This window comes from Camelus bactrianus, chromosome 14 (genome assembly GCF_048773025.1).
Source record: "Camelus bactrianus isolate YW-2024 breed Bactrian camel chromosome 14, ASM4877302v1, whole genome shotgun sequence".
Classification (NCBI taxonomy): Eukaryota; Metazoa; Chordata; class Mammalia; order Artiodactyla; family Camelidae; genus Camelus; species Camelus bactrianus.
This window is the reverse complement of record NC_133552.1, coordinates 23275308-23294631: the sequence shown is the minus strand read 5'-3', so window position 1 is coordinate 23294631 and position 19324 is coordinate 23275308.

Genomic DNA, 19324 nt, shown 5'->3' with positions numbered 1-19324 from the left:
CTTTCAAATTAGTGGCAGAGCAGATATTGAAACCTTAAGCAGTTGGATTCCAGATGTCAGTGAGATTAATCTTGATTTAGGTTTTTGTTTTTTGTTTTTTTTTCTTCTGAATCCTTCAGGTCTTACAGAACAATAGTTAAGGGGGAAAATAAAACTTCAATATTCTTGAGTCACAAAGTGAAAAGCTCCAAATTAAGTTAGCAGGCAGTGAGAAATGGTTGATGATTTTTGGATAAGTAATGTGAGAAGAAATAAAAGATGATTTATCAATTAGGATGTATTAAAGGGAGATCTAGATTGGAAAGATGAATGAACAAGAAAGCTATTTTAATAATCTTATATACAACAAAAATTAAATACAGATGCTGATAATAGAAAAATTATGGGCACGAATTTAACAAGAATTATGAGAGTAGTTTTTAGAAGGGTAGGCAATTGATCCTGGGCAGTCATCCAAACCAGAGATCTTCAAAAAAGACTGATGAAAATCTGTAACTAGAATGGTGTGAGAGATCTAGAATTAATTTTATCTAAATAAGGGTAATACGAGGTCATAGAAATGGATAAAACTAACAAACAAAACTTTTTTTGAGTATAAACAGTAAACCTGAGAACAGAACTTTAGGTAAAATAATCATCATTTATAGGAGCTCTGGAGCAATGGAAGCAAAGGAAATAAAGAAGTTACTTAAAGGTAAAAGAAAGAATGTTACACATGAGATAAAAGGGGAAACATGAAATTCCTGGAAGACAAAAGGGATTGTTTAAAAAAGAGGAGAAGGTACCACGTCAAACTAGAGAGAGCTCAGGGAGACTTATTTGATGCCAATGCTTTACTGAGTTATTCAGAGACTTTTACTAGAGACATTGTCATCAAATACATGTGTATGGTGGAGAGTCATGAATCAATGAAACAAATAGAAATCTGTAATAAATCACCTTTCCTTAATTTGGAGTGCACTGGAGTTTATTTTTAAGCTGAAATATTAAAAAAAAAATTGTATGCACATTTTAGTGGGAAAATAATCCATTACTTATATTTGATATTCTTGGGATCCACAATCCAAAGTAGGAAAGTATAGTTTGGGAAGAATAAAGTACATACTTCTCTTTTAAATACAGAGGTTGGGGAAGCGGGAACAGGAGTGTGATGATAAAGAAATTATTTTGAGCTGGAGAGAAGGGAATTGAGGGAAATCATATTGGCAACTTGGATCCCATGAAAATTAGTAGGTGGGGACACTTACAGAGTAGAGGTGGGGGGTTGCAGAAAAGCGGAGGAGACAGTTTGAAAACTCTGGAATGAGTAACTTCTCAAGAAAGCACTACAAGATGAATAGAAGAGGTGTAGGGGATCAGGAAATGTACATTATTTTATGATCCTTTTCTGAGCTACTCAGTAGCTCTAGTAGAGGAGGGTACAGTGGGAAGTGGATATTGCTGCAGACCTGGAGTCAACCAGGCAAGAAAGATAGAAATTCTGTTTTGGTGGTACATTCTAGACTCCTCGAGTATACTGTTGAAGTGGCTGACCATGAGTTGAAATTTGGCATGGAAGCAAGTGAAACTCAGAACAAGAAATGATAGACCGAGTAAATCTTCGGTGTTTGTTATTTTAGCGATACGATGAGTATGAAAAAGTAAGTTGATAGTAAAGCAGGAAAGAAATCGTTTAAAAGAGTTACATGAGAATAGAGAGGAAATTTGACTTTGTGTTGGGGAAGTAAACACATTTTTAGATCATAACATTGGCTCCACAACAGTACTCGGTCGAAGTATAATGAATAAGAAAGTCAGAGGCCTACAAATACGGGGAAACAGTGAGTATGAGAAATGTGTGTTAGAAACGTCAACAATGTGGCAGGTGAAGTTTTAAAGAGTAGTGATTTTAAAAAGAGAGAGTAAACGGGAAAGGTCCTAAAATACCCTAAAGAATTTTGAAAAGGAATTATAAAGTGGGAAGAATCATTCTTTCTGATGTTAAGGCCCAGAATCTAGCGATAGTAACCAAGACAGCATGGCGTTGCTGCAGACAGAGACTCGCGAATGAATGCAACAGGATGCAGAGCCCAGAAAGCTGATTGCAATAAATAATGGAACAGGATACAGAGCCCAGAAAGCTGATCACAATAAATACGTCCGATTAATTTTTGAAAAAAAGAAAAATTATATTATATTGAATTGATATATTATTCAACAAAGGAGGGAAAGCCTTTTTAACAGATACTGCTGGAACATTGAGGATCCATCAGCAAAAAAATGAACCTTTTCCTAAAACATAACCTTACTCAAAAATTTTGTCAAAATGGATAATCAACTTAAATGTAAAATATAAAACCATAAACTTCTAAAGCAGAATGTAAAAATCTTTGGGACCCAGGACTAAGTAAAGAGTTTTTATGCTTGACATCAAAAGCTAAATTTTTTAATATAAAATTGATAAGTTAGACCTCATCAAAATGAAATACTTTTGCTCTGTGAAAGAGCCTGTTAAAAGGGTGAAAAGACAAATGGCAGACTGAGAAGACCTATTTATTAATCACATATTTGACAAAGACCTTGTATACAGAATATATGGCTGACTCTAAAAACTCAAAAAATAAATTCATTACAAATAGGAAAAAAACAAAAACAAAACAACAACAAAAAACATGCACAGACATTTCACTGAAGGGGATATACAGATGGAAACTAAGCATGCAAAATGATTCTCAACATCATTAGCCATTAGAGAAATACAAATTAAAACTATGAGATATAACTATACATGATCATAATGGATAAAATGAAAAATAATAATTCCAAATGTGGGCAATGATGTGGAGAAACCAGATCACTTATACGGTAGCAGAGGAAATGTAGAATAATACAATTATTTTAGCAGCTAGTCTAACAGCAAGTCTAATTCATAACAACTTCAGCAGATACATGGTTAAACAAACTGTTGTACTTCCATGGAATATATTCAACAATAAAAAAGATTAAACTATTGATACATACAACAAATTGGATGAACCTTTTTTAAGTGAAAAAAACCAATCTCAAAAGGATACATATCAAATAATTCCACATATGTAACATTTGAAAAATATTATAATTATAGAGATAGATAACAGGTTACTGGGTACCTGGATTTGGTGGGGAGGTGGAGAGAATGGATGTGGTTATTAAGGGATGACAAAGGAGTCTTTTGATTGTATGATTTGATGGACCACACACACACACACAAATGAGTGCATATATAACCAGTGAAATCTGTTAAGCTCTATGCATCAATGCATCAATGTAAATTTCTTTATTTCCAAAATGTACTATAATGCATAAGAAGCTAACACTGTGAAGGGGTGGTAAAATGCTATAATTCTGTAAGAGACTTTCCTGTGCATTTCTTTGTGACTACCCATGTCTATACTGATTTTTTTTTAAATAAAAAAAGTTATAAAATAGAGTGTGGGAAAAAATATTGTTTAAAAAAAAGATGTTGGGAATTTGGGATAAAACAAGATTTTGAAAGTTGAAGTTCATTATAAGGGAGAAGTAGAGTCAATTTTTTAAATGAGCAGGATAAATTCTGGAAGACTAGAGAGGGAATAAGGGAATTATTTAATAAAAGCAGTCAATAATAGTTTCTGAAGCATTGTATTTGGAGTACAGCTGTGTTCATTTTTCCAAGGACAGCTCCATTCCAGAAGACAGTGAATTCAAGGGAAATCAAAAATCAAAACTATCGAAGTAGAGTTATGTCTGTGGAAAGAATGAGAATATATAGAATGGATAATCTTGATAGAAACTTTAGACCTGAATATTGTATAACATGGTACTTCAGTAAACAAGTAAGTGGATTTGTGTTACCTTATATCAATGTCCTTTAATTTGATAAACTTTTTACTGTTCAATTTATTAAACTATCTAACAACCTAAGTTGAAAGAGTGTCTAAAATACTTACTAAAAAAAAAGGTATCCCCTGTGTTTATTGCAGCATTACAACAGCCAAGACGAAGAAACAAAGTGTCTACTGATGGATGAATAGACAAGGAAATGATGGTGTGTACAATAGAATATTATTCAGCTGTAACAAAGGTGGAAATCTTGCCATTTGTGACATGAAGGAACTTTGAAGTCATTATGCTATGTGAAAAAGTCAGACACAGAAAGACAAATGCCATATGATCTCACTTATACATGGATTCTGGGGAAAACAAAACAAAACCCTCAGATACAGAGAACAGATTGATGGTGGCCAGAGGTGGAGGGAGGGAGGTGGACTGAAAATGGATAAAGGTGGTCAGAAGGTACAAATTCCCAATTATAAAATAAATCCAGGGAATGTATGGAGAGCTGTGTCACATACAGTTAACAATACTGTATTTTATATTGAATATTGCTAAGAGAGTAAATCTCAAAAGTTCTCATCACAAGAAAAGCAAAAAATTTGTAACCGTGTAATGTGATGAATATTAATTAGACTTATTTTGTGAATCATCTCATAATATATACATATATCAAATCATTATGTTGTCCACCTAAAACTAGTATGTTAGAAGTCAATTATATCTCAATTTAAAAAATTAAATAATGTTTAGCTTTTTTTGTATTTTCCTTGTAAGGAAATACTCAATATTACTTAGCTAATTAATTTTAATAAAAATGAATATCAGGAGAAGAGTATGACGGTATGATTTTTCTCATATTGTACAATCAGTAAAAATTTTGTTAGTAAGATACATGGAATTAAAGAAGTATAAAGATAATGCAAGATGATAAAGATTACACTTTCAGACAGTTACAATAATATAAACTAAATCTATAAGAAATGATTTCAAATTAAGCTATCCAATGACTGATGGTTAGCTAATAGTGAAAAAAGTGCTTTTACATTAATATGCTAATTTCTAGATGAGATCCATCTTCTAATAGAAATCACAAGTTATTAGGCATTTGATGTGAGTGTAAAATGGTATTAAATTCTAAACATAACTGATGCTAAAATAAACTATGCAGTTTATTTTGTCAATATTTTTGCTTGGGAAGTTTTTAATAAATATATAAATTACAGTAGATTTTTCATTTAATACATTTTTCTTAAAAGAAGTTTGTGGTAATCATCAAACTGTCACTTTTAACTGCAAGATTTTCCTAATCATCATGAAGTTATTTGCAATATTTTAGTAGACAAAAACAGATGACCTACTATTTATTATATATAATATTTTGCCAGACACACACATTTCTGAATTACCAAGTAACATCACCACAATTGATTTGAAACATTTCAGAAATATGTGATAGCAATTGCATGAGTGAAGAAGTATTGTTAGGATAAACACACCTTCATGAGTGAAGAAACAAGCATTTTATTATTATAATAGAATTTTATGTATTTTAATATGAGAAACTATCTTAAAATCTTAGAATGTTTTATTCTTTGGGACAAAATGAGTATATGTGAAAATTTATATATATTTAAAGGGTGAAATACATTGACTATATTTTATCACTTTAATGAAAATTGATGTTGGCATCTCTCTAATTTCTGCAGAAATATTCCTCAATTTATTATATTATGGACATATTTTTATATCAGTATAGTATTTTCAAATAGTGTTAGGTTGTACATAGAAGATAGGACAGATTTAATTAAATACAGAAAAATGAAAAAAAATCACAAATTGTGGATTTTCAGTACAAAACATACTTAATAACCAATACTAAATATTCATATTTTAGTCATCCTTGGCTAGAATCTTAAGAATTTTTGTCTATAATGAAGTTCTGAAGGTCTATCTTCTCTCTGAAATTACAGGAAGAAAACAAGTTTCTAAGAAAAGATAACTGTTTCCATTTCAATTATTTGATTAGGATAAAGGTCTAAGTCATCAATGACCTAAGGAAAGATTAATTTTCAACTCATTCCTGATTTTGAGTTGTTAGTAAAAGAAAATTTAACCATAGTTAATTGTACTAAAGAAAGTCACTAGAAATCCCTAAGAACATGTTACAGCATGTAAAGACTTCAGAAACAGGTAAATACATCCATACATAAAGGTATAAATGCCTACTCAACAGACAGACATACATTTATTTGTAAGATACCAAGTTTATATGACACTTAAAATTATCTTCTTATTGTGACACATGTACTTGTTTTTCTTAAATATCTAAATAATTTTAATTTACTTAAATTTGCCGGTGTGGTTTTCCCCACAGAAAAAGCTTTCTGTTTATTCTTCTAATCTAGGTAAAGTTTAAAAATAAATTCCAGTTTTCCTTTGCTATAAAATATGTTTTATTCTCTTTGACTGTAATCCCTTAAACAGTTTCTTGGTGATATGACACCCCATATAAAATCCAGTTTTGCACAGCATACTGTCTAAAATTTAAGAGCTTGTCCACACTAAGAGCTAATTCAGGGTAGGGTTTTCTTAGATGGAAATGAACAGTCCATTCAACCTTATTTAACTGCCATTTCATCACAAATTGAAGGCAAGACTGGAGAAGCAGGAATAAAAATGTTTACAGCCCTGGCCCTTCAGGGAGCTTTCGAGTCTTTCCAAGCTGCTTGTTTTAATACAAACTAGTGAAGAGTCAACAAGTATCTTAACAATTTTCTTTAAATCAACATATACTTTAAAACATTTTTTTACACAGATTGTTTTTATTTTAAAAGAAACTCCAAGCATAAATTTTGATAATTGTTGGTATTTTATAAAGTCTGCATATATTTTCAAATATTCTTTCTTGTTCTAGCAATCAATTTGCTATATTTTGTAAGATACCTAATATTGATTATATGCATAATTTTATACCTTTAAAAGTATGTTATAATAGTGTAATTCACTAATTCTTGTGTAACTAAGAAGTATAATATGCACGTACCATGTGAAGATATTAGAAATGATGACACTTGATTAAATTGCTCCTGTGAAATACATTTCCTAAAAAAATACAGTAAATTTGCTACTAATAACAGTATGCTAAAATTAATACAATATACTATTACAACCTTTATTACAATATATTATTACAATACAACACTCCTTTTAAGCCACTCATTTCCGAATCATCTAAAACTTCTCATAACTACTGGTTCCCAGGCAAAAATATCAAGCACATGCCCAGAGCAAAACAAGTAACTCAGTTATGTACTGTACATAAAAGAGGCAAAATTAGACAGGAATGATTTTTCGTAGCAGTGTATTTCAATTTGTAGAAAAATAATCAATTAAATATCACAATACATTTCAAGAAGAGAAGAGAAAATGAGGCCGAAGTCAATTGAAGAGTGAATATTGAGTGTTAGCTAAAAGCAGCAATGGAAGTAAGCTATTGTAATTAAAAGTATTAGAAGAAAAAAATTAACATTCTAACTCCTTTCCTAACTAGTTTTGGAATCTTAGGCAAGCTACTTACACTCTCTGGGCTTCAATTTCCTCATCTATAAAATGAGAGGGTTGAACAAGCTGATTTCCAACCATTATTTTTAAAATTTTTATTTACTTACTTGGGGGTGGTAATTAGGTTTATTTATTTATTTATTTTTAGAGGAAAAATGTGCTTGTGCATGCTAAGAGTGCGCTCTACCACTTGAGCTATATCCTCCCCTTCCAACCATTATTTAAAAAGTTGTGATTCTACCAGCTAAATAAAATGACAGCACAGTTGGCTAACATTTATGTGCCCGTGTCTCCCCTTCAAGGAGAAGAACATAAAATACGGGGAAAGCCTGCAACCACCCTGGAAACCAAAAGCAGCGTGGCCTCCATAACTTGGGGTTTCTGCCAGTGATAGGACAGTCGCTACCAGATTGAAATCAGCTGAAATCTAGCCTGTGTTTGATCCTGTGGTGAACCCCAGGAATGAATGACACCTTAGAGAGGCTTTTACTTGGTACAAGAGGGTCATCCTTTTTCATGTCTGTCATTGGCTGTGATGTACTCTTTAGAGAAGTTGTAACCTCCCAGGAATTTCCAGGTGGGCCTGTGCCCTTTGGTCTTGGAAAATTTCCCCTGTGATGAGCACAGCTGTGAGCTCTCAGCAGCCAATACTCAGAGCAGCAGAGGAATGTGTGAACCTTCACTGCACAGGGAACTGAGCAGACAACTAATAGCATCTATAACTGGCCTGTTGTGGAAGATACAGTATTGACATTTATTTAGAATCTATTTTAAAGTATCAGGATGATCAAAAAAAGCTTCCCTGAATTTCAGAATCTAACAAACAAATGTCATTTAGAAGAATACATTTTCACTGTTAAATTTCAAGCATGCTTTACTTTAGAGTCAGAAGGGGTTAACTGAAGAAGGAGGTATCTACACTTCAGAGAGAGAGCAAATGTTAGCCACTATATATAAAAATAGATACCCCCACCCCCACATTTCTTCTGTATAGCACAGGGGACTGTATTCAATATCTTGTAATAACCTTTAATGAAAAACAACATGAAAATAAATATGTGTATACACACACACACACACACACACACACACACACACACACGACTGGGACATTATGTTGTACACCAGAAACTGACACACAGTAACTGACAATACTTCAATAAAATAAATAAATAAAGAGTGAGAGGCTACGGAAGTGGATAAAAAAAAGAGATGGATTGAAAAGCAAAAACAACTTACATCACTGTGACATCAATGACTAAAAATGAGCGAGAAAGAATGAAATTTGTGATTATGACAAAATAAAAGAACACTGAATCGAAGAACTTTCAGAATTGAAAAAACAAAAACATCTCTGCACTGCTAGAAATTAAACTAAATGCTCTCAGTTTACTACAAAGAAAAGAACCTAATTCTCAATAATTTATGGCAATAAAAGTAACATTTTCTAAGTGGTAGGGGTAAAAAAAATAAATGCTATAATCATCAAAGAAAAGACATTATGCTATTTGAAAGAAACCTTACACAAGAGTACACGGTATATGATTTCACTTAAATGAAGCTTTACAACCTCAAAATAATGATATATGGCAGAAAAAAATGAGAACAGTGTTTTCATAGAGTGAACAAGGGGCAGGGACTTACTTACTTCAGGGCTGGGCATAATGGTCTATGTGCTACATAGGAGTTTGGGTTATACAGATTATGTGCACAACCCAGTTATACGTTCTTAAAAACTCAACCCATGTTTATAAAATGTGTCCATTTTATTGTATATAAAATAGAATAGTGAACTTCTGTTAATGGTATGCATAATAAAAGATTCAGGAGGAAGTATACTAACATCTTCAATTTTCTTTAAAATTCACCAAAAAAAAAAAAAAAAAAAGAATTGTGGAGGTATAGAGGAGGCGCTAAAGGGAAGTTCTGTAATAAGTATGACGAAATGTTGCAGGTAGAACTGTGATGCTGGGTAGGTGAGTGTTCATTGTAAAATTCTCAACTTCTTCATATGTTTGAAATATCTATAAAGAAATGTTGAGAAAAATATGCTTGAAAATTGTTTAAAAACTCATTTTACATTTTTAAGGGGAGTTTTGATCCTGAGTCAATTTTACATTTGGATGCAATGTTCAGGAGAGAGAACATTCCTCCTTGCTACATATTTTCTCTCTGTCAAGTGATGCTCCTTAGTACATTAATAGATTAAAAAAAAGAAAGATCAGAACTCACCCATGACTGATCTCTTTAATGATTTAGACTATTACTAGAAGATACATATCTAATTTCTAGCAAGTTGAACAACGGAATTTGTACACTTTCAAGTTATCACTTAGTGACTGCAGAACAATATAATATGCTAAATTTGGCAATTGTGAAATAAACCAAAAAGCCTTTCCATATATTTGATTGAGCTTCAAAATTGGCTTCCTGCCATTTCTACAGTCTTTAGAGTTACACATACTCCAAATATCAGAAGGCATCAGGGTATAGAGGAAAAGTTGGTTTAAATTTCCTTATCACTGGGGAGTAAGTTTTTTTAAACTTTTAACCTGTCACCTAAGCTTTCTGATCATCAATTTATTCATCTGTAAAATGTGGTTTCCAGATATAGTATGTAAAGCTCTTAACATACCATAGCTTTTTAATATATTTTTTTATTTTTCCATTCTATTAATACAAAGCAATAAAAACATACAAATAACTAATAATTTCACCCAATATTCATTAACTGATGTTTAACACAACGTTATTTATAGTTGGACACAATGTATTTATAGTTGGACATTTCTATCTAATGATTTGAGACCTAAAGTTTGATAGTGCTTTTTGTCTGTTATTCCCAAGAATGTGGTTGCTTTGAGGAAATAGAATTTCACTTTCTGAAAATCTAAGCCCTTCTGAAAAGTTACCATAGCAATACCTCAGGGTGAACATAAGGGTGTCCAAATGACAATTTCAGCCACTCCAAATTAACATCATAATCTAAAAAATTATATTGTGAATATCATCAGTGTGTAGACCCATGGATGCACATGACCAAAAACAAAGAGACAATAGCAAATCCAATTAAACGTACTGGAAAAATTTTTTTTTTTTGCTTTCAAAAGACATTATCAATACAGCTAGTGTAAGTAAGTTTTTTTCCCTGTTTACCAAAGCCAAATTAAAGCATGTTTTAACAGAGATGTAATTAAAAATTTATCAGCTTCCTTGTCCTTATTTTTGCCAAAGACACAAAGGTGATAACCCACTCAGCCAAGCAGTAAGAAAGTGTTTATTTGTGTAGTGCGGAAGTAATAGGATTCAGTCACAGCTAATGTGTTTAAAGTGCCTCCTGGAACTCATCTTTTCCAATGTCAACACAAGTCATATCTCTCCGTGACACATTTATCTCTTTGGTTAAGTCATGCACAATAGGACCAGTCTAAACTGAAAGAGTTCTTTTGTAGCTTTTCTAGTTAAGGAGAAAAAAATAATTGGAAATAGAGCAATGGACATAAATATAAGCATCATGATCTTTTTCTACCCCTAGATTAAACAAATAAAACATAAGTAGAAGTTTATTCCTTTTAATGGTGAAATACAGTCATTCCAACCTGTGGAATGAGACACTCATGACTCTCACAGGAGGTAGACATTTGTTTTATGAGGATTTTTCATAACAGCCGATTTTGCAGTGTTCCAACATTCTCATTTAAGTCTGTTAACAGATATATTAAAAGTGATGTAATAACAATTAAGAATAAGTATGATCAAAATTATTCATAGAATATAAAATGACCCAAGACATAAAAAATAAAAATGATATTATAAATACAAAAGTTTTCAATGAATTTTTTTTTTTTTTTTTTTTTTACTTCTCATCTGTCATTTTCTTCTTTACCACTGTGTTGTGGTCATGAAGAATTTTTATATCTGAATCAGTCTTCCTGTTTTTTCATTACCTACCACTACCAATTTGGCTGTGGCTGCCTCAGCAGAGGACAAGGTTGTAAAACAGGAAGCAAAAATTTTGCTAGTGGATCACTGAGGTTACCATTTCTACCTCTTGATTCCTGGAACTATGAATCGGCAATGGGAGGAACAGCACCAAATGTTGGATGTTGATTCAGAACATATAAAACTTTTGGAGGACATTGCCCCAGCCCTGCATGTGTTCCCACCTAGCTGGTGGTATAAAGGACTCTTCAAAAGACCTGTTCACCTATCAAATGAGGTGCTTCAGGATGGTGGGGAACATCATTAAGACTAGTGAATTTAGTGAGCATGAGCTCATTAGGTGATGACAGGCATAGCTGGGGAAAGAGGCTGAATAGTAACCACTGAATGGGTCATTCTATCCACTAAATTATTGAAATCCTCCATTGCCTAATGCCACCTTTTGTGAGGATTTATATGGGACACAAAGATCTTCAAAATTTTTTTTTTTTTTTTTGCCCATTCGTAGAAGTCCATCCATATATCTTTCCCCCCTAAATTCTGGTCACAAATTTTCCAAATATTTTTCTTCCAAATCCCTGACTATGAGCCAAGCCATTGGCCACAGTCCATGAATTGGTGTATAATCACACATCTGGTCATTTCTCCTCCCAGTCAGGTGCACTGATCAAAGTTCTGTCTGCTGCAAGGGTTTTCACTCACCATTGACCTTCAGGGGTGTCCCAGAAAGAGGCTCTAGTACTACAGCTGTCCACTTGTGAGTGGCACCTGCATATCATGCAGAACCACCTGTATACGTGACTCACATCTTCTCTTCCTCTGTCAACTGAATGTGGGGAATTCTCCATGAGGTCATAGGTGTAGGCTGAGAGAAAGGGAGCAATAGAGCAGAAGTGGGGACCATAAGCATGTGGGCCACATCTTTATGTTGCTTCATATGCCTTCAAGACCTGCAGGAGCCCAAGCATGCATATACCACTTCCATGTGATGAAGGGGTACAGCTGTGCCTGCCCAGTTCTCCAACCTTCAGACCTTTGAACCTTCAGAATACCCATCAACTCATGCAACTGGGTGGGCACAGCTGTGCTCAGATTACATACTAACTTGGTAGCCCATGGTTAAGTGTTCAGTCTCTACTAAGGCCCAGCAGAAGGCCAAGAGCTATTTCTTAAAAGAATAGGTATCCCCAGAGAATGGCAGGACCTTGCTTTAAAATTCTAAAAGATTGTCATTCTGAGTGAAGTAAGCCAGAAAGAGAAACAAAAATATTGTATGATATCACTTATATATGGAATCTAAATAAATAAATAAATAAATAAATAAATAAAGACAAATGAACTTATTTACAAAACAGAAACAGATTCACAGACATAGAAAACAAACTTGTGGTTACTGGGGGGAAGGGGGTGGGAAGGGATAAATTGGGAGTTTGAGATCTGCAGATGCTACTATATATAAAATAGATAAACAACAAGTTTATATTTTATAGCACAGGGAACCATATTCAATATCTTGTAGTAACCCCTAATGAAAAAGAATATGAAAATTAAATAAATAAGTAAATAAATAAATAAAAGTTAAAACACCTGGCTGGATCCTCTCAGTGTGAGTGAGTAGGTCTTAAATGAATCCACTCCAAACTTCCAGTCTCCCTGAGTCTTTGAATCTCTTCCTTTACATTAAACCATGGCAGGTCTGGCATCACCAGGATGCTCACTCTGAGCCAATATTTGGCCCATGTTTCAGCCAACCATCCAAACTGTTAGAACCCTTCATAACTCCTGAGTTACAACATTAAATGTAGAATCTCTTCTTAGTAAGCCAATATCAATAAATTTGACCTGATCCAACTTTATGTCTCTCCCGCTACTATTCCACATCCTTAGTCTCTATCCCCACACATAGCCCCCCAGCTTCTGCTTATATAAATTAGAAAACCCAAGTAGTTCATTTGTGGTGTAGTGCCTCTCTTTATGGGTCACATTTTACTTCCCATCTTTATGGGTCTGAGGGGACTAAATCTAGTTATAGGTCTAGGAGCAAAGAGGGGTAGTAGGGATGGGTTAAGGGCAGTCATCTTTTCCTTACAAGGGGACTATCTCAGGGGAAGCCATTTAAATTTCCTCAGGCAATGCAGGGCTAATCCTCTCAGAAGATAAGAAAGCCACTCCCATTTGGCGATGGGGAAGTCTCTTCCACTGGAAAAGAAAACTCATCAGAACTGAGGAGCTCGGGGTCTATGTCTTCATCAGAGCATGGAACAGTTTGCCCATCCCAATTTACAGGATCCCATTCTGTCTTAATCAATGCCCACACTTTAAAAGTAGACACCTTTTGAGGCTGGAAGTTCAACTTGCAAGATGAGATTCTGCATTTGATTTTTAGCAATTTCCACCCAGGTCTACAGGACATAAGAGTTTCTTTCAGATCACACAAAGGAGATTTCAGGCCATTTGTGCATGCTTGAGCTGGTGATTCAATCACTGAACTCATCCTTTTCTTTAAACACTTGGTCCAGGAACATTAGGAACAATCAGCCAACTTTATTATATTCATTAGTGTTCCAAAAATCTTTAAAAGTATTGTATACATAGTCATTTGGCATCTTGATTTCTTATAAGTGGTTGACTGGGAGTATTCAATGGAGATATTTTGTAAATCTCTGTCATTAGTTAATGCCATGAACTCTCAGTGCTCTCTTTACTACTGGAAAGAGTCTTTAGTGTCTATAAATCTAGTAACATTGGAGAATCAATTCCCAAAACTCCAGAACCAATTCAGAAAACTCATCCTTAAAATTCTGTTCCTCTAGAACTATTCTTGGTTTCAAAATCATGTCTATTATTCAGGGTTTCCTAGAAAAACAGAACCAATAAATTTATATATAAATATATACACACACACACACACACACACACACACACATATATATATATATATATATATATATATATATATATATATATATATATATATATATATATATATGAATTTGGTCATATGACACAGGAGAACCAGTGCAGTGATGTAGTCCCAGTCCAATTCCAAAGGCCTGGGTACCAGGAGAACTGATGATGTAAGGTCTGATCCAAGTGCAGGGGAAGACTTCTGTCCCAGCCCTAAAACAGGCAGAGAGCAAATTCTCTCTTACTCCCCTTTTGTCCTATTCAATCCTCTATGAGTATGGATGAGACCCACCCTTACTGGAGAGGACAAACTGCTTTATTCAGTCTACCAATTCGGATGTTAACCTCATCCAGAAATAATCCTCACAGCAAAACACAGAATAATGTTTAACTGAAATTCCAACACTCCATGGTGTAATCAGTTTGACATGTAAAATTAACCTTCCCAGGGTTCCACCTCCATCCAAGGAGACTCTCTTAAACTAGTCTATTGATATATCTATCTTCCCTCCCGTGGGACCAGAGTAGATGCTTCTTTTCTCCCTCTCTAAATGTTAGCATCTCAGTCTGTCCTGTTTTCTATGATATTGCTCCCTCTGATTTTCAGCCTTTTTCTTTGGTCACTCTTCTATTTCATAGTCATCCTACCTTTTGAATATTTAAGCTTTCTAAAATTAGAAATTAAATACAGCTCTGCTAAAGTATCAGATGACTGTATATAAAAACAGTACTTATAACACATAAGCCCACATGCAACATGGTTTTTAGAGCTACCAAACTGTGATAAGACATATGGTATAATTGATAATACTCTGGGAGGTGTATGCAAGAAAGATACATTAGAATTTAACTAGATTTTTTTTATTGCAAAGGGTGAGATCAATAGAAAAAATAGAAAGAAGATAGTTCAAATATTTAAATTATAATTTTAAGATGGTTAAAATACTTATGTATGGTAAGTCTAACTTTAAAAACAAAGAATATGAGAAATGCCACATAAAATAATAGAAAGTTGTTACCAGACATTCTCCTTTCTGCTGTTTTAAATTATCACATCTACTAAAATAATTGGGGGGGGGGTAGGATAAAGTTTATATTATTAATTCTGGAAGCTGTATGCATAAGTCACAGATCTAAAATTAAAGACCCTCTGTCAACATTATACAGTGTTATGTTCAGTATAATTAAAGTTGTGAGGAATAATGACACCACGACTGGAGATAAAGTTGTGAATAAGATTATAAATGTGTAATGAGGAAAAAGTACAACTATTTAGTAATAAAAAAAAGTATTCAATGTCAACTATTCAGCTTGAACCTCAATTAAAAAATTGTCTTGTGCTCTTGACTTCTTACTTCATTAAATTAATTCTAGAAACTGAACACTAAATATAAGGATCTATGACTCTTTGCCTACAGAAAATTCTGGCAAAACATGCAAAGATTGTTACTGTTACTGAACATTTTTGATACTGAAATTAGTATATGGAGCAATACAGAGATAGTTTGACTAAACAGTAAAAGCTGACTTGAAGTTAAGCTATTGCTTGTAATTTACATTTTGTTTGGTGGCAACTTGCAAAAATTGTTCAGTGACTCACTCATAAATGTGGCACTCTGCAACGTGTCATGCTTTTCTTCTGTAGTACACTGACACTGGGAATATGTTAGCGCCAACGAAAACCCTTACTTCTTTTGACCCCTACTCAGAGTACCTAATTAGATTTTTCCCCTTTATTTCATTTTCATAATGTGTTAGGTATTCAGTTCTCACTTGCTCAGCATGAACATCTCTGTGCTTCTAATCTTGCCTTTAAGAGACAATGGATCACTAGCTAATGACTGCATTTGACTGAGATATTCTCTCTCGAGCAATGAAAGGTAATGAGGCCAGTGACAAAAACCAGAAGATAAAAAAGAATATACCTTTAATAAATATGGAGTACAATCACTAACTGGATAACGTGGCAAAATGCATCAAATAGCCTTGTTCATATATTCATAGTTTAAGGAAAGTTAAGATATAAAACCAAAATGGGTCAAGTTATTTTCAGAATTGAGGATTCCAAGGAAATATTAAAAAGACAAATTCATTATTTTAAATAGGACCTTAAAATTATATTCATGTTTAAAAGACAAAGAGAAATGAAACAAAAATGTATATGTTTTGCTATTTTTTAAAGGTTAGAATTCTTGAACTTTCTATTTGGATGATTATAATTTGAAATAAGTAGGTGGAAAAAAACAGTTCATTTTAAAAACTCCTCCCAAAAATACAAGCATACAGTTCAATAAGGGAGCCAATGAAACCATCGTGTCTCAGCTTTATGTCCATGGGACTAGTGCTGTTGAGGTATATGAACCATCTTTGTTTTTTTAAGCACCAAGGGAGCTATTTATCTTATTGTTATTCAGTCTTGTGAGACTTCTTTCTCACTTTCCTTCTTTTTTTTTAAATTCACTTCCTTTATTTAGTATTAGGAAGTGAATTTTGTACATATGTAATTCCTTGTTGCAATGTATAATTTGAGATCTGGAGGGTATAACTCTCCTACAGTCTTGTTATTTATTTATTTTTTAAAATTCTCATTTTGTATCCCAAGCCATTTCTCTTAATTTTAATTTCTCAACTGCTCTCATTCACACATGTATTGCTTTTCCTATAGTAAGGTGTCTGCAACTTGGCACCTGGAGTGAGCTGGAATGTACAATATGAAAATGGAAGAAAACTCAGTGTAGCTTATCCACACTCATTACTGAGACTGTGTGCCTCGCCATATTGTGAAAGATAAAATTTTATTCCTGGAACACAACTTATATAACTACCCACTTGCTCCAAAAAGGATCTGTGGTAAAAGCAAGGGGCAAAGGATTTAAAATGTCAGATTTGGATGAGAATCTAAAGAGGGTTGTAGGGAAAATGGAGTCACTCAGGCTCTTTTGCTGGATATCCGGTGCCCAGTGACTTAGCTATGTTATCCCACATGTGCAGGACCCATGTAATGTTATATAAGTATGATTTGCACCACGTAAGCACGCTGGTTAGCTCCTATCATAGTTGGCTCGATGCCGGCTTTGTTTGCCTTGGTATGGAAGGTGGACGGGAGTTTTCAGCTGCCACCACCATCATCTCCTGTGTACTCCTCCACAATAAAGGCATGTCAGAGATACCTACTTCTCCGAGAGTGTTCTTCAGTCTGCCCAAATCCCAGGTGAAGCTGCCAGGCTTTGAGTGCTTGCAATACAAGTAAGAATCAAATTTTGGTCATTATATACCTGAAGAAATAGGCCCTTTTCTGAATTCTTAAGTATAGACACTGCAAATGAGAAGTTCCCTTTTTTCCTAAACTAGCAACATTCACTATAATAAAACAGATAAATAGATAGAAAGATAGGTGGATAATAGATAGACACTCAGCATATAAATATTTAATTTGTTTGGTCTCAGTTTTAGATGAGGCATAAATAGAATCAATATTGAATATGAAAATATAGTATTGACTATGTTGGTTTTCTTGAAGAGGAAAATAATCCAAAATTGATTATTGACTCTTGGCCCCCTTATCTACATAAAGCATTTTTTTTTAAGTGATTAAAAAGACAGAGGTTATTCTTTGAGTATTTTTTTGGAGAGGGCTGCGTTGTGAGGCCCTACCCTCCAGTGGTGCAAAGTGAGTTAAATAGAACATCACTCAGTGAAGACAAAGTGCATCTCTGCTTCATTATATAGACTTGTGTGTGCCTCCCACCTGGGAAATCTAGAGGCAGGAAATAAGAGAAATGGAGTGGCTTGTTGATTTGGCAGGTCAGTGGAGAAGAAATGCTACAAGTGGAAAGGGCATGTACTTCTAGAGTATGCAAAGATAAAATGAATGACTCTAATGAATCAGAGTGTGTTTTAGACAGATAGTAGACCCCAAAAGTACAAAGTTTGTTTGTGACAGTATAAGGTGACAACTTTCTAGTTCCCTTATCTCTCCTCCCCTCAACTGTCTCAATCTGGCCACAGATTTTAGCTAAGTGGATGAGGAGGTATAAAGGAATGAGAGGAGGAACAACAACATCCTTTTCTCCTGCAAGAGGCCAGCAAGTGGCGTGTCCCCAAAAATACCAGAGTAGATCTCATTTTCAATCAGGTGTGAGTTTCATTACCATGAGAACCAGGAGTATGTAACATGAGTTGAAAATGTGTTGTTTCTTAATGCAACTATGAAACCTTTTATAATAGGAGTAAGCCAAAAAGCATGAGAATGCCTGAATTTTCAACCAAGGGAAAAGGAAGAAATTTATCATTAAACACATGTTTAACAGGCAACAGGAGAGAAAAATAAAGATGCTTTCTGATGATATCCACAAGTCCTGGTTTCTCAATGTAGCATTATAGTATATAAACCATTTGCGCTTTCAACCATAAAAATGTAGAAATATGTACGTTCAGAAGATATAAAATTTACAGGAGTCCATTAGACTTGTGTGTAGTGAAAGAATGATTGTTTTATCACTCAAATCTGACTCAGCTTTCACTCTCCAAATGGTGGACAACATATTCTAGTCAATTTAATGTGCTTTCTCACTCCAAATGAGTATTGTTTCAGGCATTTCAGGGTATATAATTCAGTCTTTTAAAAGTAAATAGTCATTTCACAATTCTCCCCTTTCCTGCCTTTGTCCTTGGGCTGATTTCAGTTCCCAGGAATTGAGGGGAGGGTTAATTTGTTCTGGCTGGCTTTTGATGAAGTATAGCTTACTGCCTTTTATCTTTGTGCTTCTTATGCCTCTGCATCTTCTTCTGAAGTATCCTCATGAACTAGTGTTCCCTCCAGCAACTAGCTCTGAATATTCAGTGTTCTTCTCTGCAAGTCTGTTTAGGGACTGCATGTTCACAGTTCCACTCCCTGCCAGGCTCCACCCCTCGCTCTATGAGACAGAATAATACTTTGAGTTCTCTCCTCTCCAGGTCAGGGCCACAAGGAGTAGGGATTTGCAAGGGCAACTCACTCAGGCCCCCTGCCCAGCTGCTATGCTATCCTGCAATGGAAACCAAATGTTGGTGCAAGGAGCTAGATCAGCTGACACCAATA